We start from the raw sequence: 25539 nt of genomic DNA on the forward strand, positions 1-25539 counted from the left end.
TTCAAGCCCCAGTAAAGGTTTGTGTCTGCGCGCATGGGCACACATGTGCGAGCACGTGTGCACACACACACACACACACACACACAAAATGGTAAAATTATACTTTGATTCACTCTAAGGTCCCTTTTAATTGGTTGCTATGAGTTAAGCATTGATAAGTCTTAGCTTGCTCCTATTCTCTCTTCTTCCTTCCTGGCTTGCAACCTGCTGCTAGTGAAAAATCAAGCCAGAGTAGTAGTGAAATTCTCTAAAGACTTGGTTTGATGTACCTTAGTTCCTGCTCTTGCTCTTGCTCTGCCCACCCAGCTCCTGGACCTGCTGATAGCTCATTGGTACAAGGCTTACCCACTTCCTGAGCCAACAGCAAGAGACGCAGAACACATCCTTACTCTGTCCCACACCTCTGCTTATCACTCACTCCTACATACTCTCACCTTTGGAGCTAGGAAGTTAGGGTCTCAGAAGTGGGGTCTGGTTGTTACATATGCATCCTGGACTCTTTTCTGTGGTTCGCCATCACCCTTCTTTCTCCTCATCTACTTCTCTTTCTCTTAGATGCCAATAAACCCCAGGGATGTTGACACCATTTTGTCTTTTTTTTTTTTTGGGAGGGGGTCTGGTCCTGGGGCCTGAACTCTGGGCCTGGGTGCTGTCCCTCAGCTCTTCAGCTCATGGCTAGCACTCTACCACTTGAGCCACAGCGCCACTTCCGGCTTTTTTCTTTTTGCTTATGTGGTGCTGAGGAATCAAACCAAGGGCCTCATGCATGCAAGACAAGCACTCTACCACTGAACCACCTTCCCAGCCCCTGCCTTTCTTATCTCCATGTAAACCTCGGGCCTCTGTCCAAAGTCTGAACCCTCAGTTCTGCACTCTGCTACAGGGCCTAAGTTCTTGTGTGGGCGCTCCCGTACTTGGACCTTTAAGAGAGATCTGAAGCTCACTTTCCATTTGCCTTCTTCAAAGCACCTTCTCCCTAGTACAAGCATCTGTTCTACAATCAATCCACGCACATATCTCTTATCCAGTGTGATGTCTGGGAGATCTGTGAACTTTGCTCTCACCTGCTGTAGGGATTCACAGCTTCCTGCCTGGAACACAGCATGGGGTCACGTTCCCATTTCACACCATCTGTGGTCTTCATTCACCAAGGTGTCTGGGATTTCCACCCCCAATTTCTGTAAACATTTTCTTTCTCCAAGCCTTGTGTAATTCCAGAACGCTTCCCTTTCTAGGCTGATGTCTAGTGTGTCTGTACCACAGACCATGTCATACTTCCATTGCCAGCAATGACAGCTTTAACTCATCTGTCTTTGGTTACCTGTTATGAGTGTGAGAAAAACTTTTTTTAAAAAAAAATCAAAGTGTGTTTCTTAACAGTTCTTGCTTTGGGTGAGGCTCTGGTGGCTCATGCCTGTAATCCTAGCTACTCAGGAGGCTGAGATATGAGGAAAGCCAGCCCCGGCAGAAAAGTCCCCATGAGATTCTAATTTCCAATTTACCACTCAAAAACAGGAAGTGGTGCTGTGGCCCAAGTGGTAGAGCACTAGGCCTTGAGCACAAAGAGGCTAAGGGACATTGCCCAGACCCTGAATTCAAGCCCCACAGTGGACCAAAAAAAAAAAAAAAAAAAAAGGTTGCTGCTTTAGTTTGGTGGCTTGGCTCTTTTAGGAAAATAGAAACTGCTTTGGGATAGGGAAGGGTTTTTGAAAGGTAAGGTTTTTGTCTTAAACTGGTTTATTTTCAAGATGGAAGACTCACCTCAGATTGTTCAATAAATAGCAGAATGTGGAAGTATATTTTGAGATTACTTAGGTACTGTTGGTGTTATTTCAAACTCTGTTTTACCCTGCTCATACTAGCAGTTTGTGAACCTGAGCTAACCAATCTGAGCAGAGGGGCGGGGCCTGCTGTGTCAGGGATAAACGGAGCACCCTGCCTGTTCTATGTCCTTACTTGCCAGATTTTTGGCTGATGGCGCACCCGCACCGTTCTGCAGAAGTAAAGTTTGCCTTGCTGAGACAATCATTTCTGTGTCTATCGTTGTGACTCCAATTGTTCTTGGAGAACATATTTCTAACATAGGGTTTTGGCACATCATTGCTTGCGCCCCCTCTCTGGTCACTGTGGCCATTCTGTCCCTCCAAGCCTCAGCATTCATGCCCCCAGCCAAGTCATTAGAGCTGTCACCATCTGTGCCCTCAGGAGGGACTTCTTCTCTGATGGTCACAAAACTTCCCTCCTCTCTACATGGAGATGATTTTGCTTTCCACTTCTTGGAGAAGGTCATGGTGTCTTACCTTCAGTACCTTTTCTCCACTTCCAAAGAGTGTGTGTGTGTGTGTGTGTGTGTGTGTGTGTGTGTGTGTCTTCACTTTTGTTGCTAAGAGAAAAGTTTCTTTCCTTCCTCCTCCTTTTCCAGTTCTTCCTTCTCCATTCCCTCTTTGGTTCTTTCTCTCTTTGCTTCTTTTTCCTCACTTTGGTTCAAGTCTCATCTTCTCACTTTCTTCTGATCTGACCTTTCTCCATCAGCCATACGTAATCCATTTATCACTTCCATCCCTGTCTGCAGACCTACTTAGTCTACCCTACTTAGTCTTCATATTTACTCTTTCCAACTATGTCCTTCCCCAATTATCCCATGTCCTTTCTCTTAGGGTTTATTGCCACCAGCTTCTCAAAACATAAAGCATTCTGCCTGGGGATTCTCTCTTTGATTCTTGTCCTTCTCCAGTCTCGGTGCATTGTGCAGTTCACAGCCAGTGACTGTGGCCCCTGTTCATTGAACACCTACAATATATACATTATGTCCTTGGGATGACCCTTCACGTTATCTTGTATTTCTACCCATTTTTCAGTGAAACCAAGATCCCTTTATTGCTAAATTCAATTCAAACTAGAGTTAATTCTCAATTACTTATATTTTGGTGAAAGAAAAATCTCATAGAAAAATGACATTTCAGAATTTACATATGTTTTCTATATTTTATTTATATATATTTAATATATTTATATATAATACATTATATATATTGATATAATCATGTTCCTGGCCCTTATTAATGGTCGTGTGGTTTTGTGCACACTGGTCTTTGGGGCTTGAAATTAGTGCCTTGGTACAGGCCCTGAGCTTTTGTGCTCAAGAATAGCACTCTCCCATTTGATCCTCAGCTCCACTTCTGGCTTCTTGGTGGTTAATTGGAGATAAGACTCTCGTGGACTTTTCCTGCCTAGTCTGGCTTGGAAGCTCAGTCCTCAGATCTTAGCCTCCTGAGTAGCTAGGATTACAGGCATGTACCACCCACTGGAACCCTACAATGGTCAAGTGTTTTTGCCTTGCCCCAATGTTTTATCTTCCTATTTAGGAATACAACTTCCTAGTAGTAATGGTAGAGTAAACTGAACCTTCATTTACAATGTCTGTACTCCTATCTTCACTGCAGCATTACTCACAGTAGCAAAGTTAAGGAAATAGCTTAAGTGTCTACCAACAGGCAAATGGAAATTTGGTATATAATATATATGGCATATACACCCAATGGGATATTATTCAGCTTTTTAAAAGAAAAGAATTTTGTCATTAACAACAGCTTGAAGGAGATTATACTAAAGAAAATAAAACAGACACAGAAAAACAAATGTTGCATAATATTACTTGTATGTGGAAATCTGAAATAGTCAGATTTAGAGAAACAGAGGATAAAATGGTGACTGCCATGGGCTGGGCAATGGGAGAGAAGGGAAAGCGGTCAAAGGGACAGACTTTCAGTTATGAAAGGAAAAAAAAAGTTGTAGAGCTAAGGTACAACTTGATCTATAATTAATGATACTATATTATGTGCTTGAAATTTGCTAAGGGAAAAGTGCATATTCTCGCCACACAAACACACACAGAAGAATGGTGGAAGGTGATGAATTATCCATTAGTTTGATTGTGGGGATAGGTACAGAAGATACTTCAAAACACCACACTGTGTAAAGTCATACCGCAAAAAGAGGCCTGTAAAGACATAATATTCAGGATCATGTTGAAGGGATGTATTTAGCAACAAAAATAAGTAAAAGATACACATGTCCTTGTTAACACAAGTCTTACAATGAAGATTCTTTGTAATCCACTTGTGACTCCAGGTAAAAAAAATCTCACCCACAGCTGTGGAGATAACACATTGCCTGGCTCCCAAGAAGAGGAGATAGAAGGATCTTCCTTGCATTCCCTCCTCACAGGAACTGACCTATGTTTGTTGGGGAGAGTATTCAGTGAATATATGAATGAATAAATCAATCACATGAGCACAACAATAAGAAAAAGAGCCAATTTGATCAAAATGTACATGTCCAAATCATGGGCTAAATTAGATAGAGCAGCTGCTGGGACTTCTTGTCGTCTGGCCCTATTAACCGATGATCTTCTTTGTCGGGCTTTCAATTACAAATTCAGACTTGAGGGACATTTTTTTAAAAAAAAATATGGAACTGATGAACACATTTGTTTACCTTAGAGATTTAAACTACTCATCCAGTAGCTTTTAAGCTATCAGGAAGCTTCTAGTGGAATGCTGGCATCAGAGCCTGATTTGATTATTTAGATGGAACCTTCTTTCTGTTTCTTTCTAGTACATTGTCTGGCGCCACTGGTGTTATGCCATTCACTTTTTAGGTGACAACTGGTAGCTTGAGGGACTTTTCAAAGATGATATGTATCTGTAAATCAGGTTGTTTTATAGGGAAAATTACTACTTCCAGAATAGTTGCTTTTACAGATTGTCTTATTGTGTGGAGGTCACTTGTAACCCAGGGCTCAATTGTTTGCCGTCTTTCCATAGGTCTCCTTTATTAGGTACGGTTCAATTAAATAGAAAGGCAAGTCCATATGCCAGATAGCAGTAGCTATCTTTGAGGCAGAGATCCTAAGTAGACTTTTTGTTAAATTTCTAAATATGAATTATTTGTCAGTCATTTTGGTTTCTAATTAAACCAATGTCTGGTGTAAAAATTGTAAGTTAGCATGGTCTTCAATACCATTTAGTTTACTCTTTTTGTTTCTAATTTTCATTGTGATTCTTAGTCTTTGCTTTTTTATTTTTTATGGGTTGTTTTTTTTTTAGTATGAGTTTATGGTACAATAAATCAAATTAGCTCTAGTGGGTAGATTTAGTTTTCTCTAATGCCTTCTCCTAACCAAAATATACCCTCTTCCTTGTGTGAAAAAAAGCAAAGGTGGATAGTTATTAATTTAACTGACAAAGAAAGGCATTTCTAATTTTATTTAGTGACTGATATAAATTACTTTACCATAAATTAAATGTGAAATAAATGTATGATTCTCTCTCAGTGAACAAAACAGACTGCATATCCAGCACATTTGTAGTGAATCTTTTTTTCCAGTTGGTGGTGCTAAAATCTCTGATAAGAACCTAGAAGGAAAAGACGATAACCTGGAGTCTTTCTTTATAAATGTTCATTTATTAGTTTTTGAAGAATAAGTACCAAAAAATACCTACCGAAATAGTTGCATTGCCTAAGGTTAGGAAACAAACCAAATCTCTCAGACGTTCAGCAGAATACCTTTCTAGTAAATTCCTGGCTGGATGTAGTTGGCCTGTGTTGATATTCCACATGCTGGAAATTGCATGGTTGTGTAACAGCAGACTTCTCCTGGAGTGGCCTTTAGCCTGCTTGTCTGGGTTTTGGGGGTGTGGCTAAGAATGTGTGCTAGGAAAATCGAGTGGTAGTCACAGTTATGTTTATGTGCCAAGTTTAGATTTTAAACATATTGACTTAAGTAATTATTACCGTGATTTTTTTGTTTTGTTTATTTTAGTGTAAATATGTTCTTGAGAGGACATTGCACTGTTTAGAGGTTGAGCTTGTTTGGTTAATCCTCATTAGTTGTTTTTTTTTAAGCCCCAAAGAAGTCTAAATGGAGGAGGTATGATCTATTACATGACTGTCTTTTTGTTGTTGTTGTTAGCCGTGGGGCTTGAACTCTAGTACTCAACCACTTTGAGCCACGGTGCCATTTCCAGTTTTCAATTGGAGACAAAAGTCTCACAGACTTTCCTGCTTAGCCTGACTTTGAACTGTCATACTCATATCTTAGACTCATTAGTAGCAAGGATTACACCAGCACCCGGCATGACCGTGTTTTGAGACACAACATAATATAGACTCTAAAGTTACAGAGGCAGGTTTTGCAGAACTGTCCCTTAGTTACTTTGATTTAGGGCTCAGTTTGCCCAACTTTATCCCAAAGTTGCTGTAAGCATCCTACATGATAGTAGATACTCCTAAGGTGTTGTCCTCCTCTTACACATCCCTGTTTTGAAGCAGAAATCCAATCCTTTTGCAGTATTTAGCATATCCTCATGACTTACCGAGGACCTTGGGACAGGAGACCCTCCTTCTGTTTGATGCTACCTTGTGCTTCATGCCTGAAAAGTGATTGCTAGGTCGTAAAGCTATACAAGGATTTGGTAAAGATTCATAAGAGAGACACATGGTTGCATCGTGCTTCCTGGGAATATGGGTAAGTTGGCCTGACGGTGCCCAAACATCTAAGGCTGAAGATGATGATGAAGGGTGCTAGAAACATCTCAGAGCTGTCATTATGAGTTGGTTCACCCAAAATTTATTTGTCCCACAAACTTCTATTGAGCATTATTATTCAGGGGTCTTCAGCAGGCCACTGTGTCCTCCAGGAGAGCCCAAACATGTCTGAGTACCATGGACGTCCACAGCCAGGATGTTTCCTGCTAGGTAGGAATTGAGAGGCAAATTCTTTTTTTTTTTTTTTTTCCTGTCAGTTCTGGGGCTTGAACTCAGGGACTGGGTACTGTCCCTAAGCCTCTTTTGCTGTAGGCTAGCACTCTACCACTTGAGCCACAGCACCACTTTTGGCTTTTTCTGTGTATGTGGTACTGGGGAATTGAACCCAGGGCTTCATGTATGCTAGGCAAGCACTCTACCACGAATCCACATTCCCAGCCCAAGAGAAGCAAATTTTTATTGCCTACATTTAGAACAGTATTTTTAATATTATAAAAATCAATTACAAAAATTGTCTGCAAAAAATTTCTTAATTTTTTTGAATTTTTGATAAATACTATTTTATATGATCAGAGGCACAGAAGCATTGCACCTTTGAGTTCCTCCCTAAGAGTGTCCTCCTTTGAGATCACTGTGTGTGTAGGCCTAGAGTCCTATATCATTTATCATGTCCTAGTGTATTTTAGATCTAGCTTCCACATGTGAGAGAAAACGTGTGCCCTTGGTCTCTCTGAGCTTGGCTTACTTCACTTAACATGATTTGTTCTAGGTCCATCCATTTCCCTGTAAATTAGATAATATTAATCTGTGTAATGGCTATGTAAAATTCCATTATATGTAAGTACCATATTTTTTATTCATTCATCTATTATAGGGTATCTGGGCTGTTTCTTTTTTTTCTTTTTTTGCGGGGGGGGGGTGGTGGGGTCGGTCATGGGGCTTGAACTCTGTACTTGGGTGCTGTCCCTCAGCTCTTCAGCTCAAAGCTAGTGCTCTATCACTTGAGCCACAGAGCCACTTCCAGTTTTCTGGTGGTTTATTGGAGATGAGTCCCATGGACTTCCCGGGCTGGCTTTGAACCACAATCCTCAGATCTCAGGCTCCTGAGTAGCTAGCATTACGGGTGTGAGCCACCGATGCCTGGCTCTTTTTAGATTTTTAAACTGATAATGTCATTGAACTTTCACATCATCACTTGTCTTTGGAGAGCTGAAACCATTTGGAAGAAAGCTTCTGTCTGGTGGTAGAACCATAAATATTACTAATAAGGAGCTTCATATGATACAAGAGTGTCAGACTACAACTTATCAAGTATAATTTTATTTAGGAATTGCACAACTAATATCTTTGGTTATTTAGATCCTATTGGTGGATTCAGATTTATGAGATTTACAGATTATCTCATCCTGGGATTAGATCATAGAGGAGACTTTGAAGAGTCATGTACACCTGAGAAAATGGAGGCTGAACTGAGTCTATGGATTACCCAAATTTATGTGGAGCTGCATCTCAAACTTGGATTTCCCAACTTCCAATTCTTAGCAACTTCATTGATTTTCCATCCTGATTTCTTCGTCACGAACCATTTTCAATGTAGATAAAAAGAAGTGTACCCCTCCATGATTTTTTTTTGTCGGTCCTAGGACCTGAACTGTGGACCTGGGCGTTGTCCCTCAGTTCTTTAGCTCAAGGCTAGTACTCTACCACTTGAGCCACAGCACCACTTCTACATTTTTCTGCTTATGTGGTGCTGAAGAATGAAACGCAGGGCTTCATGCATGCAAGCAAGTGCTCTACCACTGAGCCACCTTCCCAGCACCCCTTTCATGCATTTTCATGCTTAGTATGGAGTCCGTTTCTGCCCAGTTACCACAATAAAAACATTTTTCATAACTGGATACTGCTGCTCATGCCAGCTACTCAGGAGGCTGAGATCTGAGGCTCATGGTTCAAAGCCATCCCTGGCAGGAAAGTCCAAGAGACTCTTGTCTCCAATTAACTAGCAAAAAGACAGAGATGGAGCTGTGGCTCATGTGGTCCTGTGCCAGCCTTGAGCAGAAAAGGCTAAGGAACAGTGCCCAAACACTGAGTTCAAGCCCTAGAACTGGCACAATAAACTTTGTTCATGAGGCAGTTAATTAAGGGACTCCTTCATCCAGCTTCTCCATAGCACAGCGGAAGGAGATAGCAGCGTGGAGCCCCTACCAGGCAGTTCTCAGGAAGGACAAGCAAGTGGCTGGTTGTAGCCCACAGAAGCAGACAGGGCATTCACTCAGACTGCCTCTTCTCCGGCTGCCTGTTTCTTGCTGGATGGATGACAGCATATGCCGCAGGTGTATTAGTAATTTCTGAGTTTGTTCCCTACTAAAAAATGACTTCATTGTTTTTTTTGCTTCTTTTCCATAATTATACAGTAACAGGAAAATAGACTGGCTCTGAGCACAGCCCATAGCAGAAATCTTGTGCTCTTTATGCAAGTTTGATTTATAGACGTGTACTGCAGAGCAGAGTGACTATGAAACATTCATCTTCCCCGGTTGCCGGTTGCCATGGAAACAGCGTACACAGAGCAGTATCATTCCAGTCCTGGTGATGTCTGCAGTAGTTTATTCCTTTGTTGTTCTTGTTTCTTAAGCAACTGCCTGGCATTCTTTCATCAGTACAATTAATCATGCACACAGGTTTTTTTTTCAATCTTTCATTGTACATAGAAAGTACTGGACGTGTACGGCAAAAATAGAAGGAATTTAAAGATTCTTGTGGCCTTCAACATGCCTTTGTAATTTCCTTTCACAGTCTCATTGGAGAAATAGGTCGTGTAAGAAAGAAAAGCTCATATCAATGTACAGAAATTTCAATAAAGAGGGCAATATAGACATTTGAAGGAAAAGCCCGGGAAGCCTTAGGGGGTTCAGAACTGAGGTTCCCCCACACTTATTGGGCTCTACATAAGTCTGCATCTTGGGTAATGTTACATATAATGAACCTCCTTTGTTTTGTTATTCCCCCGAATGATTTAAATTACCTAATATTTGCTGGATAGGGTATTGTAGATATTGAAAAGTAGGGATTCCTTTATTTCATTAAAAGCCTAATAAAGTTCAAAACTTTTTTATATAGAGAAAATAAAAATAATCTAATTATTCCCCCACACACTATTTTTTTCCTTTGTGACAATACTGGGGCTTGAACTCAGGGCCTGGGAACTCTTCCTTAGCTTTTTGCCTTCTACCACTTGGCTTTTTGCTGGTTAATATAGAGAGGGGAATTTCATGGTACTTCCTGCCTAAGCTGGATTTATATCTAGATAGTTAGATCTCAGGCTCCTGAATAGCTAGGATTACAGGTGTGAGCCACTGGTGCCCAACTGTTTTTTTGGTTTTATTTTATTTTTGTTGTTGTTGTTGTTGTTTTCATCAGGATTTTGGCTATATAGCCCAGGATGGCTAGGAATTTATAATGCTCTTACCTTACCTTGTCAAGTGCTAGGATTATAAGACTATGCCACAATGCTTGGTTGCTCTTACCTTTTTTTACTCCATTTGACTCCAGTTTTATCTCACATCATTCATAGTAGACACTATAACAATAGTTCATAAAAGGGTGTTGTTTATCCACAACCTTCTTTCGTTGGGCCTTTGTTGTTTTAAAAAAAAAAAAAGATCAGGTTCTGAAACAACTGGATCTCAGTCTCTGGTCTGTTGCATGTTAGCTGGGGGGTCTTTGAAGGGCTTGTCTTACTTTCCCCATCTATAAAAGTAGTTATGCATTTAAGATCATAGTCTGCTGGGGAGCTTGATGATAATAGCTCATACCAAGGATTCTTGCCTGGAGCAAGGTAAATGCGCAGTTAGTGAGGACTATTTTCATGGTGGGATGATTATTATTGCTAACTAAAGGCTAAGAGACTGAGACTCACGACCTACATCTATTCCAGCCCTAAGCGAGAAGATTGTTCCCAGGCTCTGCATTCAAAAGATGATTGTTTTGTTTTACTTGGGTTACATGGAATCATTTCCTCGTAATGCTCTGGATACCAGGACATTTAGCTGGAAGTATTGACTGGGGTGTTTCTGCCTGCTGCAGGCAGTCCTTGATGGTCCGATTCTCACCCAAGCCTTACAAGAAGCTGTGTCTGGAGCACACTGGGAGGGAGTGGGTTGCACATCTGTGGAAGGTTCTAGTGTTTGTCCACAGAGCCTGGAATAGCATCTGATGACTACAGTATCATGCTCGCACCCCTGTGTCACTTGGGAGTGATTGCAGTACCCCTTCATCTTTTCTAGAAGTTTTCTGAAAGGGCGACCGAGCATTCTTTGTTGAAACTCACTCTCCTGGGCAGACTTCCAGGGCACACTGCAATTCCTATTTATATGATTTAGCTTTTGTTTGGTTAGGCTTGTATTTTTGTCTGTTTTGCTTTGCAAAGTTCTCTTCTCCCCCAAATTTTAATGTTTAAATCCCTTGGACTTCATTTCTATTTATTTTGCCAACTTCCTTTATAGTATTGCTAAAAGTTGTTTGCTTTAAGCTGTCATAAAATGAATAATAGTCTTGGATTAATTTGTCTCCCCCGCCCCAAGTCTGATCCGTGGCGCGTGTATTAGACGCAGCTTTGTGAATGATTAAAGCAAAAGTGCCTATGTTTACAGTGTGCTCTTTGCCACATTCTAGCAGTATATCACATTGTCTCTGGCTTTCTTTTCTTAGGTCTTTCTTTTTCCTTACCATCCAATTGGACAGGTTCATATCAGTTCTAAGGAGATAGAAGTAGTCTAACTTCTCCGAATCCTTTTGTTCTTTCTCTCCCTTTGTCATTCTTGCTTTTTCACCTGAGTTTCTCTGGTACTTCATAGCTGATTCCCAACTCTTAAGTTGAAGCTTGCAGTGCCCTAACTGACTTGGGTACTCTATAGACACCCCCTTTTTGACTAGAAAAATCAATGCCAGAAACTTTAATCTTCTATAGACATTTTTAAACTCTAAGAACCTTGATTGTCTAGGTGATCTTTATCTTTTGTGTGTGTGTGTATGTGTGTGTGCACACTTTGCACATGCTTGCAAGAGTGCCCTAAACTCAGAGCCTTTCAGTATTGCTCAGCCTTTTTGCTTACAGATACTACTCTACTATTTGAGTCACACCTCCCATTCTGGCTTTTTTCTAGTTAACTAGAGGTGAGAGTCTCATGGATTAGTCGTCTTGGGCTGGCTTTGAACCATGATCCTCAGATCCTTAGCCTTCTAAGTAGTTGGGATTACAGGCGTAGCCGCTGAGGCCTAGCGCCACATGAACTCCTGTCTTCTCTTTGCCCCTCTGTCACTATGGGAGGTATTTGTGCCCTATATTTGTCTGGTCTTAGGCTTGTCTTGTAGTTTATTCTAAACACACATATTTGTTAACATGTGAACTGAAGACACTGCGGCTATGTAGAAAACAAGGCAGACAGTGCCCTCCTCCTGTAGGAGATTCCAGGCAACTTGGAGAGATAGGTACTTAGAATCTAAGAGGACTAATCCTGAAAGATGGCTTTAGAACCCTGAGGATAGGAAGGCTGCTTAATGAAGATGTGGCTTAGGAGGAAGACATCATCAAAGTGAGACCTATTGGATGAAAGTACCAGGTCTAGAGGAAGTAAGTTTTCTAGCTAAGGTCATCAGCAGAGCATGTATAACTGAAGGTAGATCAGAGCAGCTAGTCTGCCTGGAATATATTTGTTTTTATTTGGGTGGGTGGAGCCAGAGGATCAGATGCAGATTAGTCACCCTGGAGAGGTGGGTAAGTGCAGATCATGAAGGGCCTAGTAAGACTCATTATAAAGTTGTTTTTTTTTTTTTTTGGTCCGGTTGTGGGGCTTGAACTCTGGACCTGGGCGCTGTCCCTCAGCTCTTCAGCTCAAGGCTAGCGTTCTATCACTTGAGCCACAGTGCTACTTCCGGCTTTTTTCTTTTTGCTGATGTGGTGCTGAGGAATCGAACCCAGGGCCTCATGCATGCAAGGCAAGCCTTCTACCACTGAGCCATCTTCCCAGTCCTCATTATGAAGTTTGACATTTAATTCTGAGGACACTGGAAGGCCACTGACATGTGTTAAGTTAATAAGTGATATCATCAGACTGAGACCTACCTGTTCAAGGTGGAGAATGGATTAAATTGTGGCAAGGTAAACTGTCCCTTTGGATTGACCTTAAGGAACACTTTCTTAGATCTAGCCTTTTCTTTAACCCCAATTCAGCTGAGCACGTCTAGAATCTGGCATTTTCCTAATTAGCATGAGAGCTTGTCCCCAACTTTAGCTCTTTGCTTTCAGTTCCATGTTGTGAAGGGCAGGACTCTGCCATCTCCTGAGCTTCTGGGTTGTTCTCGCTGGAAAAATCAGTGTTTCACTTGGAGTACCCCCTGAACCCTCATTTTTTCCCATTGCTGGGAGAGTCTGTTCTTTTACCTACCAGCTTGGATCCCCTAAGATTTGGGTGGCAGCCTGAATCTAGCCAGAGTTGAGTAATCTTTTCTTCTTCTGAATACCAGTGCGGTTCACATGATTGGCTCTTTCTGCCCAGCCAGGCCAGCCCTGTAGCTGAGGGAATTCTCTTAGTCCTCTTTTTCCCACAAGAAGTTGAGGACCCAGGTACTTCATGATCCATCCCCAGTGCATGCTCTTATAGAGCAATACATTTGAGGAATGAAATAGGATGAGTTTAACTAGCTAACTGATTTTGGACAAGTTGCTCTCTGTGTATCACTTTCCTCATCTATACACTGTAGAACAGTTAGAGTTGTTCAGAGGAATAAATAAATGTTTGCCTGCATATACAAACAGGATGCCTACCCTACAGTGAGCATTCACTGTTTATTGTTTTTATTAAAGTGTCTAGATTTTACCCTAGAGCAGGAATATAAAAAAGGTTTATGACTTCAGGAGTAATTGAGCACAGCCACATAAGTATTAATCTTTTTTTTTTTTTTTTTTTTGATGCCAGTTCTGGGACTTGAACTCTCCCTTGGCTTTTTTGCTCAAAGCTCTTGCTCTACCACTGAGCTACACTTCCATTTCTGGCCTTTTGCTGGTTAATTGGAAATAAGAGTCTCAGGGACTTTCCCAACCTGTCTGGCTTTAAACCCATTCTTAGATCTCAGCCTCTTGAGTAGCTAGCTAGGATTACAGGCATGAGTCCCCAATACCACTACAGATAGATAATAATCTTGAAAGATCCACTCTCCCTCTCCATTATGAATAAGGGGAAAATTCTATGTCCAGCTGGTGAGCTATGACCATAAGTATGTGTGGAGGAATGATAAAAACAAAACAAAACAGCTAACACATGTGGAATACTTACTGTATACCCACCCCTGTTCAAAATGCTTTACTTGCATTAACTAATTTGATCTTCTCAATAGTCCTGTGTGAGACAGATGCTGTGACTTCTCCATCTTACAGATAAGGAAACTGAGGGACAAAGGGGCTAATAACTTGACCATGATCACATAACTGATAGACTTTGCCACTGACCCAGCCATCTGACACCAGATGGAAATGCAATTGGGTTCTCTCCCATCAGTTAGGGAGGACCTTTACCACCTTTCCCCTTGGTACTTCTTCTCAAGTGTACCCTTGAAAAAGGATTTTGAATCTATCAATCAGGTCTATTGTAGCCCACAGATTTAAGGACCATTCCCAGTGCAATTTCAATAGAATGAAGATCTCGACAGCATATAAATTTTCATAGTGAAAAATAGAGCTGTCTAATCTGTAGCCATAACCCTTTTCATAGACTTATGGTTGTGGATAATATGAAAACACTTCAGCTGGATTGTATGTCCTTTGAAAATTCCCTGATTTCTGACAATTTGGTCATAAAATCTTTTGATAGAAAAATATCAAAAACCTCATGCCATGATACTATAAAATGTGACGGTGTTAATAACAAGAAAAAATCTCTAGCAGACTGTTGTGAACTGTGTAACCATCATAATGGGAAATATTCATTGCTTAAATAATTGAAGTCCATGTTTCTTACACACCATCTCACTATCTCAACCTTTGTTAGACTTCAAACAAATCACAAAATTGGCTGGTGTAAATGTTTCTGTAATTCTTCTCCATTGTGGGGAGTGGATCATGCATGCACTAGGATTTTGGCCAATTCTTAAAAGTTTGTTTCTCATAATAGCAGGCATCCGACAGGTTGCTTTCTCTTTCCTCTACTAAAGAACTTCTAGCTATAGCTGGGGACATGGCTCAAGTAGCAAGTATGAGGCCTTGAGTTCAAATTTCAGTATTGTCCCCTAAATAAAAAGAACTTCTAACTTTAGCGAACTTGGTTCTCAATTTTTATGCCTTTTTATTTACTTACTTTTCTAATATAATTATTGGTACATTTATACTCAGGGATATTGTGGTTTCAGTTGCAGACAGTTAAATCATAGTCACAATAAACAAAGTAACATTAATTTTTTGTTTTGTGGTGCATATAAAATTATGTTTGAGCTGGGTGCTGATGGCTTATGCCTGTTATCTTAGCTACTCAGAAGGCTGATATCTGAGGATCATGGTTTGAAGTCAACCCGGGCAATAAAGTTCATGAGACTATTATCTTTTTTTTGGGGGGGGGGTCTGGTCATGGGGTCTGAACTCTGGGCCTGGGCACTGTCCCTCAACTCTTCAGCTCAAGGCTAGTGCGCTACCACTTGAGCCACAGCGCCACTTCCGGCTTTTTTTCTTTTTGCTTATGTAGTGCTAAGGAATCGAACCCAGGGCCTCAGACATGCAAGGCAAGCGCTCTACCACTGAGCCACCTTCCCAGCCCGAGACTCTTATCTTTAATTAACTACCAAAGAAAGCTGGAAGTGGACCTGTAGCTCACAAGTGGGAAAGATGGTAGAGTGTCAACTTTGAGCAAAAAAAATGAAGGTACAATGCCCAGGGCCTGAGTTCAAGCCCCATTAATGGCATAAAAAAGAACTATGTTTGCACTGTACTGTAAGTCTAAATGTAATATTATTAATTAATATTAACATACACTTAATGTCTTTATTAATTTGTGTGTGCGTGCACATGTCAGTAATGAACTCAGGGCCTGAGTACTATCTCTTAGCTTTTTTTTCCACTCAAGTCTAGCATCCAACCACTTGAGTGACAGTTCCACTTTCAGCTTTTTTGGTGGTTAATTGGAGATAAGAGTCTCTGGACTTTCCTGCTCAGGCTGGCTTCTAACTGTGATCCTCTGATCTCAGCCTCCTGAGTAGCTAGGATTACAAGCATGATTCACTGGCACCTAACTGACAGGCTAGTTTTAATGAGTTGTAATAATGAATTTGTCATGGAACTGGAGCTGTCTTCAGGTTATAAATTGGGCACCCAAGTCCAAATGCTGTCATTGCAACTAGCTCTTTTCAATCATTTCAGCTGTATTGAACTAAAGCCAGACCTGATAAAAGGTACTTCAGGTATTATGGGTTGAAATGACAAAAAAGAATTTGAGGGCTATTTGTCAAATGATAAACTAGAATATCATGGCAAAAGTTATCTGTCACTTTTTCATGCTTTACCAACTGCTAGACACAGCCATTATTTAATTGAATCCTTACGATAACCTAATGAGGTCTACACTTTTGCTGTTAACTTATTCTTGTTTTATAGATAAGAAAACGGAGCTTAGAGAGGCTCAATATGCTCCCAACTTCATATATACTTTGTGTGTGTGTGTGTGTGTGTGTGTGTGTGTGTGTGTGTTTGTGTGTGTGTGTGTGTGTGTGTGTGTGTGTGTGTGTGTGTGTGTGTGTGTGTCTGCGCGCACGCGCGCTATTAGTGGGGCTTTAAATCAGGGCCTGGGTGCTATCCCTTAGCTTACTACTTGATACACAGCTCCACTTCCAATTAAGCAGTTTAGTTTCAAGGACTTTCCTCCCTTGGTTGGCTTTGAACTATAGTCCTCAGATCTCAGCCTCCTGAGTAGCTAGGATTACAGGTGTGAGCCACCAGCACCTGCTTTACACACCTGGTGTGGCTGTCCAGCTCTTGCGTGTGATCTTTCTTCCCAGTGATGGATACAGCTAAAGACTTCATTTAAAATATCTTACAGTGTACCGGCTTGGTTTGCAAACACTCAGAATTTTTCCCTTCTTTCTCCTCTACCCATTAGATGGAAATAAGCTCTGGATTTATCACATGGCAAGCCCCCCTTTTCCTGACAGGATCTATGTAGTTCTCTTCAAAAGCTATAGCCCAGTCATGTTTGCTTTCATGGAAAATGACCATTTCTTCCAGGACTTTGTAATTTTTGTCTCAAATGCATGAAGTTTTAAAAATGAAACTTCTATCAGACAGAATGATCTTTGGCTTTATGAGCAATTTTTTACAGTCCATGCTGTTCATTATTTTAAAGCCTATTAGTTGTAAAGCTTGAAAAATGAGGTTTAAATTTAACTTGGATAAAATACCTCACTGAATAGATTCTGAAAGTGTGCTGGTAACATTGTGTTTGAGTGACTCTTTAAGGGAATGGCTTTCTTCTTAAGTGGGTGATGAGGAAAACAGTGATTCAGACTCCAGTAGACCCATACAAGAGCTTGATGTCTATAAACCACAGATACAACATTGTTCCTGGGGCTTTGACTCCTAGCAACTGACCTAATGTATGGGGTTTTCTTTTACTAACCCAGAAAATGATCCCATTTTTATAAGCACTTTTCTTCAGCAATATGTTCATATTGTGTTTTGCTTCTCACTCTCTCTTTCTTTCTCTCATGCTTCAATACCTGTGACATATTGGGATGGCTAGCATTATTGTTAGAAGTGTACAAGATAATTTGGGTAGGAAATAATGTAGCCAACTATCATTCAATTCGTTTCTGGAGTAAAAATATTGAAAGGATTTTCATTGTTCCTGGGTCAGATCAGTCTGATTAAAACACATCAACTAAATCAGCATTCACTTCAGAGGTGTTCCTTCTGGTATCAGACCTCGAATGTCCAATCTTAAGTATTAATAATCATCTACTCATAAAGCGCTCCACTTTTTTCTTGCTCTCCCAGTTTTACACCTAGCTAGTATTCAAAATTTGAAATATGAGAAAATAGAAAATATACTTGATATATCCTCAGAAGCCTTGGGCTGAAAGGTTTATAAATTGGGTGGGCACCTGCCCAGGACTCCTCTCAGGAAGTGCCTGGGCATTGCCGGCGTGCCAGGTGCCTTCCTGGGGACTAAGGACAGAGCAACAAAACAAACAAGACCCTTGCTTGTGACGTTCATGGTTTCCTTGTCAAGAGACAGACAACTGAGGAAATAAGCAGTTTCAGAAGGGTATAGACCTATAAGGAAAGTAAAACAGTAAATAAGTTGGCTGCTTGGGGCTCATACTTGTAACCTTAGCTATTCAGGAGGCTAAGATCTGAAGGTCATGGTTCATAAGCCAACCTGGGCAGGAAAGTCTGTGAGACTCTTATCTCCAATTAGCCAGCAAAAGGACAGAGTAAGGTATGGCTCAAGTGGTAGCGCATCATCAGCCTTGAGTGACAAAGCTCAGGGACAGCATCCAGATCCTGAGTTCAAGCCTCAGTATTGTCATACAAAAACAAATGAAACAAAAACAAATAAATGATAGGGAATTACTGATGGTTTTAGATCTGAAAGTTAAGAGACGACCTCCAGGGTGATATCTGAACTGAGTCGTAAATGATTAAACAAAACACACAGACACAAAAAAGCCTGCCATATAGAAGAAGAGCCATCTAGACAGAGGAAAAACAGTTGCAAAGGCTCTGAAGTAGGAGCTTGGAAGGACTGGGAAAACAAAAGGAAACTGGAATGGTTCTATTGCAGTAAGCAAGAGGCAGTGTGGTCAGACTGAAATTTGAAAGGAGGATGGGAGCCAGATGATGTGTTATTCACATGCGCTGCCCTGTCTGGTTTGTATTATGTATTTTACATTATTGGAAAAAATACACACACAGATATACGTCTACTTATATATATATATATATATATATATATATATATATATGCATACGTAATGTGTAATATGTAGAACCACATTAGACATATAACAATATAAAAGGATTCTCGTAATAGAAAAGACCATATAATATTGTGTACTTTTACTGTGTCTGTGTTACATATTTATGTTTCTAGTTGTGTAATCAGGAAGATAAAAGGTCCAAGAAGGCTCTTAATGTCCTCAAGGCATGCAGGTTTTCTGGCAACCCAACATGCAGACTTGTGCTAGTAGCTTTCTTGTTATCTTAGCTTGAGTCCCCATCAACTCCCCATCTTTCTTTATATTTACCAGCCCAATTCAGTTCATCAGATACTTTCTTGGTACATATTGGACATTAGAAACCCACAAATCCCCTGAGCTATAGTAGATGTGTGCCATAAAATTGTGCAGATCTGCTTTCTTTGTACGGTAACTTTCCTGGATTATATCTGTTATTTCAATCAAGGAGCATCTGTCTTTTCTAGCACCTTATTTATCCTTAGATTACAAAGAGTCAAATGATATTCACAGCCAAATATCTAAATGTCAGTGATTCATAAGGTGAATGTAATTTTCATTTGGTCTTCTGTATTGGAGGATGCAGAACGTGAAAAATTGATTTTGAGACCTGCATTAGGCCTCAGAGCAGAAAATGTTTATCACTTGAATACCTCTCTTTTGGAAGAAATAAAGGAATTTTTAAAACATCAATTTAATAAAATATATAGTTTAATATACATATATATTATTTTAAATGAAGTAACACAGAGCTGGAGACTGTTATGGTATGATTCAGGTTCTCTGAGTTAGACTAGGACATCAGGAAATAACATAGATAATTTCCTTTCTCTTGTCTTCAGACCATATGTAGTCATAATATACTGACTTAAAATTTCCAGTAAATTAAACTTTCCAGTGATTTATAGCTCATTGAAATGCATTACCAAGAGCAATTATTGAATCTTCTTCAGAGATAATTAATGAAAAGACTTTCTTATTAAAATAAAGAAGAAATAAAGCAATAGTTTAGATTTCATCATAGCAAAAAAATTGAAGATCTAGAAATGTTTCCTGGATTTGCTGATACTGATTCGAACCTGGGTTGCTAGCTTCACTTTTTTTCTTTCTGCCTCACCCTGATTCTGCAGCTTCATGCGTTTTCCTCCTATGTAGAACAAAACCATAGGCATCAGCATCACACTCAGTGTCTCTCTCCAAACACAGCCAGTCTCTCTTCCCCATGCCTGTCCTCTAGAGGGTTCTGAGTGGAGCTGACAAAGGTTCAATGTAACAAGGTAGCAATTTTTAGACAGCTTTTACAGCTGTTCACCTCCATTTCTTGTTTTCTCTGGGATGCCGGTGTAGCATATAAGTACAGAGCCACATACAGAAAATCTCTGAGATACCAAAAACCCATTCAAATGTTCTCTTGGATTTAGAAACAAAAGTCTCTTCCAACCACAACTATGGTTGAAGTCCCATGGTTAAACCTTTCTGGTTACATTTCCTTTCCTTTGCTCCAGTGATGAGAATATCCTGAATTTTTTATTTTTTTAAATTTATTTTTTATTTTTTTATTTTTATTTTTTTGCCAGTCCTGGGGTTGAACTCAGTGCTTAAGCACTGTCCCTGAGCTTTTTTGCTCAAGGCTACTGCTCTACCGCTTTGAACCACAGCTCCATTTCTGGCTTTTTTGGTAGTCAGTTGGAGATAAGATTCTTTCCTGCCCGGGCTGATTTTAAACCGCATTCCTCAGATCTCAACCTCCTCAGTAGCTGGGATCACAGAGGTGAGCACTTGGCCATATCCTGAATTTTTTTAGCATCATTCATATATACCTTTGCTTTTTATGAAACAGATTTATATATTTCAAATAATACATGAATTATTGTGCTTCTTTTTAGCCTTATATAAATGTGAATTGATTCTTCTTTTATCCTGTTTTTAGGAGTTATCTGCATTGATACATTGTGCATCTTTCATTTGTTCTCTCTGATTGATTGTATACTGGGGCTCTACAAGGCACAACAACTAGTACCCTCTTTTACCATCTTGAATCAAATGAGAAATGGGCTTGTCGTGTAAGAGAGTACTAGACAGTACTATATCGGTTTTATAAGAGAGGTAGCTCTAGTAAACAGGTTGGTCTAGCTAAAATAGAGCTCTGATTTCAGCCAGATTTCCTTTCCAGTCATAGGCTGTGTAGTTGACCCAGGACTCCCCCCAGGAAGGCTTGCCCTTCTGACTGGAGACCAGAAGATGTGAGTGCATAGGTCTTCACCATCAGGTGGTCCTTCTGGACAGTTAGATAAGACACTTCTTGAGGAAGAGAGTTAGTGGTGTTACTGCAAAAGAGGTCCCTCTGTGGGAAATAAGAAAACAGAGAAAGGAAGTTTTCCCCCCAGAACATTTTATCCAGTATGTAAATATCCCATGATTCATGTGTCTTACTGGTGGACCATTTTTTTTATTACATGTAGTGCCACTGTACTGTTCTGCGGTTTCCTCGTCCACGTGGGGCACATACGGGCAGGCCTGAAATGAATGAGAGTCATAGCAGCTCTACTTGCTTCTCAAGTGATACGTCTATTTACTATTTCCCATCAGTGAATTCCTTTCTATCTTCTCACCCACACTCGATACTGAATGTTTTTTTCTTTTGAGATGCTGGGATTTGAACTCAGGGCCTCATGCGTGCTAAGCAGGCATTCTGCCACTTAAGCCACACCACCAGCCCCTTAGTTTTCGTTACTTTGGAGTTAGGGTCTCACTTTATATCCAGACTGGCCTGGACTGTTCATGGCTACTTGCTTCTTGCAAACTTCTGTATGTATCAGCTTTCCAGAGCCCACTGGTCTTGGAAAAGAAACTAGTTTTCCTGGACCTACAATAAAGGACTTCTCAGGGTGATTTTGTGTTCTGGTCAGATGGCTAGGTTTGTTCTCAGAGCAAGACCAGAGTCCAGTGTTCTGCATCTGGTATATACATTTTTGTAATTTGGGGAGGGGAAGGGATATAACAGAATGCTTAAATGGAGATGCAGGTTGACCCATTGTGATGATGAGATGTACAGGACACTATGTTGAAAACGAACTTTACAATGTGTGGGGGGGAGGGAGGAGTTGGGGAGGTGGGGAGGGCAGGGACCGTAGGGAAAAAACAAAGGAGGAGGTAAGAATGCTTGATAGGAAATGTACTCATTACCCTATTCTTGTAACTGTAACCCCTCTGTAATGTATTTTTAATATATATATACATACATATGTATGTATACATATATATAAATGAATACATATATATGTGTATATGTATTTGTATATATATACATATAGACTAGTTTATAGGTGCAAGTTTTGGTACTCATGAAAGTTTTCTTGGATCTATGGGAGGGTGTGACCATTTAACACTGAAAACCCCTCAGGGATAGGTTTTGACTGTTCTTTTGTTTTCTCCCCAACATTCCCTGTCTTTTTTTCCTTCCATTTTGCTTAGTAGCAGCTTTCATGGCCCTTTGGGTTTCAGTTTAATGTGGAGAAGCTATCCTATGGGATGCTCCATCTTGGTCAGGCTCTGGGTCTTACCTGCTGCCTTCAGGGCAGCAGGAGTCGCTTCTGCTAATTTTTTTGGGTTCTGTCTGCTCCAAAAATTTGGCCTGGCAGTTCACCACTTACCTTTGTAACTCTTCAGAGTGGCTGTGTATCGAGTGTCTTATCTCTCATTAGTTTGTAGGAATTGATCTGAATATTGAAAAACAGAAAGTACCATGAATTATTAAATGCTTTTTCTTCCCAACTTTTCTTTTAAAATGCTATTTTCCAAGTATTGATTTCTTGGGTAGACTATTAGATTTGCTAAGTATTGGAAAAGACTGGCTCCCTTCTTTGTAGGAGATGTAGAAAATGCATTTCTGAAGTTCAGCATTCTGGCATTTTATGTGCATAGCACCTTCTATTGCTTTTGGAAAGGTACAGAGGTCAAATAGATCATGTTATTTAATGTTCATGTATTGAATATCACCTAGAAGGTGTATGCTAGTTATTTTCACATGTCATAAAAGCATAGTATCAGGAAATAGGATGTAATTTAATGAATGTCATTGAATTTCATCTTTATTATTGAATCCATTATTTTATGAAAAGAAATGGAATATTTCTCATATTCATCAAGGTATTGTATGTAAAAATCTATTTTCTTGAACTTGACCTCAAGTGCCATATATGTGTGTGTATCCTGGGGCTTGAACTCAGTGCCTGGGCACTATTTCTGGGTTTTAGTCCTTGAGGCTAGTAAGGCTAGTGCTCTACCACTTTAAGCCACTTTTCTAGCCTTTTGGTAGTTAATTAAAGATAAGAGTCTCATGTACTTTCCTGTCCAGGCTAGCTTTGAATTATGATCCTCAGATCTCAGCCTCTTGAGTAGCTAGAATTACAGACTTGAGCCACCGACACCCAGCCATGTTTACTTTTATACATAGTATAGAACAACTGCTTATTTATGTCCAAGTGTCTCAGTAGGCCCCCACCCCCTGTACTCTACCACTCGCATGGCTGGCTGGCTGGTGAAGAGGACTCCCAGCATTCTGCATTTGATCATCCTCATGACTCTGATTTACAACAGTGAAAGAAACAGTCAGCAAAGGGATGAAGGCCTAGGGAGATCAGGTACAAACTTCCCAGGTAGAATCACATAGAATATACCTAATTCCCCAACTTCAAGTTGTGACAACACATATAAAACATTGCTAACTGGGGCAGCTCCGTAGAGACTCAGTGTCCAGAGTTTTTATTGTGAGCTGATCACACAGGCATTCTATGTCCAGTGCGTATCAAGACTTCTGGAAGGAAAGCAAGTGTTCCACAGAAGCCATATTGTTAGCCCACACAGTGGTAGGCACATTAATGCTGCACACCAGGCTCTCAGATGTCAGTCATAGCCAGTCACAGGGGGCAGTCCAGCCTGCTTTGTTGACTCCTTGGCATGACATTTGGAGCTCTAGTTAGTGTTTCTTTTTTTGTTTGTTTTATTTTGCTTTGGGGTGTGTGTGTGTGTGTGTGTGTGTGTGTGTGTGTGTGTGTGTGTGTGTGTGTGTGTGTGTGTGTGTGTGTGTGTGTGTGTGTGTGTGTGTGTGTGTGTGTGTGTGTGTGTGTGTGTGTGTGTGTGTGTGTGTGTGTCCCCAAACTGGGGCATAAACTCAAAGAGCTGCTCTTTAGCTTTTTGATGTAATATGCACTCAGCCACAGCTCTGCTTCCAGCTTTTTGGTGGCTAATTGGAGATAAGAGTTTCATGAACTTTACTGCCCAGGCTGGCTTGGCTTTGAACTGAGATCCTCAAATCTCAGCTTTCTGAGTAGCCAGGATTATAGGTGTGAGCCACAGGCACCTGGCCGGCTAGTGTCTTTAAAGCGCCTACTACGTGGCAGACAGTGTTCTCAGTGCTTTATTTACCTCATCCCACAACAGTTGTGCAGATGAGGAGAACTGAAGAAATGTAGTCCAGGTTACATAGCTGCTTAAGTAGTAAATCTACCCCTGATTTTATGCAGGGCTCTATTGGTCTTTTTAAAAAGAAGAATTATTTTCATGTTGTCTCTCTGTATGAATAAGATACTTAGCCCATTTCTGTAAAACTGTGATTGAATGAAATTGCCTTCATAAAGCCTCTTTTAATCTCCAGTGTTGTTCATGGATCTTGATTTTCAGATTTGAAAATCATTCTAATTATCCTGTACTCACCTTTCCTGATCTGATAGGCTTTTCTTAGACTTTGTATTCTGGCTTAGAGAATCTCATTTTTTTCCCCATATCTTCCCAGAGGGGTTGTTTAGTCCTTGATCACTAATTGACTTCCACTGTTCTGTGTCTCCTTCCAGTTGCTATGTTCTGGAATGTAGTAATTTGACCTGTAAACCCAGAAAGTATCATGGCATGATGGTGTCTAAACAAAAAGACAAGACAGCTGTCTTTATCCATTTAGGTCACTGTATCAAAAATACTATGTATCAAGTGGCTTATAAACATCAGAAATGTGTTTCTTACATTCTGGAAGCTAGAATGGAGCAAGAGCCAGTCCTCTGGAATCTGGGGGAGGCCTATATTCTGGTTCATAGATGGTGCTTGCCTTCCAGTGTGTCCTCACAAAGTGGAAAGGGAGACTCATCTCAAGCCCTGTGGACATTCATGATCTCATTGGTAAGGGCTCAGCCATCATGGCCTAATAACCTCCCAGAGGCCCAGCTGCACCAACATAGGAATTTTCTGTTTCATTTCCTTTCTTGTGAGTTTCAGCATTGTATTAACCATATAATCTATTTGGTGACAATGGCTTCAGGTCTTTTGCATGCTCCTGGGTAGCCATCTGAGGTAGGACTCATAACTAGCAGTTCTCGATGAAGGTACTCTAAGACAATTTTCCCCCCTGGTTGAAATGAAAAGATTCATTATCTATGATATCCATTTTCAAGACAATACATTTCAGCTTCAAGAAAAGTCTTGAGTGTTAGCACATGTGCTGAAATATGATACAGATGTCTAATGTCTTCCCGTGATATTATTTTGCTGTTCATATCACCTGCTGTCTTGATCCCTGCCTCTTTGCTTTCTTCATTTCATAGCACCTGTTCCTGAGAATATATTTTACAGTCTGTTGTCTTTTCTAAGTGGTTGGTACATATGCTAGGAAAAGATGGCATTTTACCTGTGTCTCTCAGTAAATACCTTAACAGTTCTTTGTTATTTTCTTTTCTGTGCTATTGTATTTTGACATAATACCTTGAGACTGTTTTTACTCCAATATAAGAAGTCATGTTAGATAACCAAGTTGTGGTACTTAATGCAAAATGTTCATAGAGGGGCAAAAAGTAAGTTCTACTTGTGATCTTTTGAAAAGAATTCCAAACTTCAAACTACTGCAGGATGGTAAATGTCCCTTTATTTCTGTAGGTGTAGAGAGTTTACCACCACTTCTTTATGCTCATGTGGTCATGTGCAGGTAGGTCTGTGAGAGACCTCCTTCTA

General features: G+C 40.4%; 1 protein-coding gene and 1 long non-coding RNA gene across 3 annotated transcripts in view; one reads left to right on the forward strand and one right to left on the reverse strand.

The window, feature by feature from the left end:
* Window positions 1–25539, forward strand: part of LOC138810592 (EF-hand calcium-binding domain-containing protein 11) — a 135895-nt gene that overhangs the window by 31474 nt on the left and 78882 nt on the right. The gene's annotated exons all lie outside the window — the stretch shown is intronic.
* LOC138810591 (uncharacterized) lies at window positions 20852–24378 on the reverse strand. The gene is made up of 3 exons (XR_011367182.1): window positions 24259–24378; window positions 22197–22262; window positions 20852–20887 (listed from the first exon to the last, which is right to left on the reverse strand). It is a non-coding gene; the product is annotated as an uncharacterized lncRNA (long non-coding RNA).

Source organism: Dipodomys merriami, unplaced genomic scaffold, assembly GCF_024711535.1.
Source record: "Dipodomys merriami isolate MVZ:Mamm:240054 unplaced genomic scaffold, mDipMer1.0.p SCAF_50, whole genome shotgun sequence".
Classification (NCBI taxonomy): Eukaryota; Metazoa; Chordata; class Mammalia; order Rodentia; family Heteromyidae; genus Dipodomys; species Dipodomys merriami.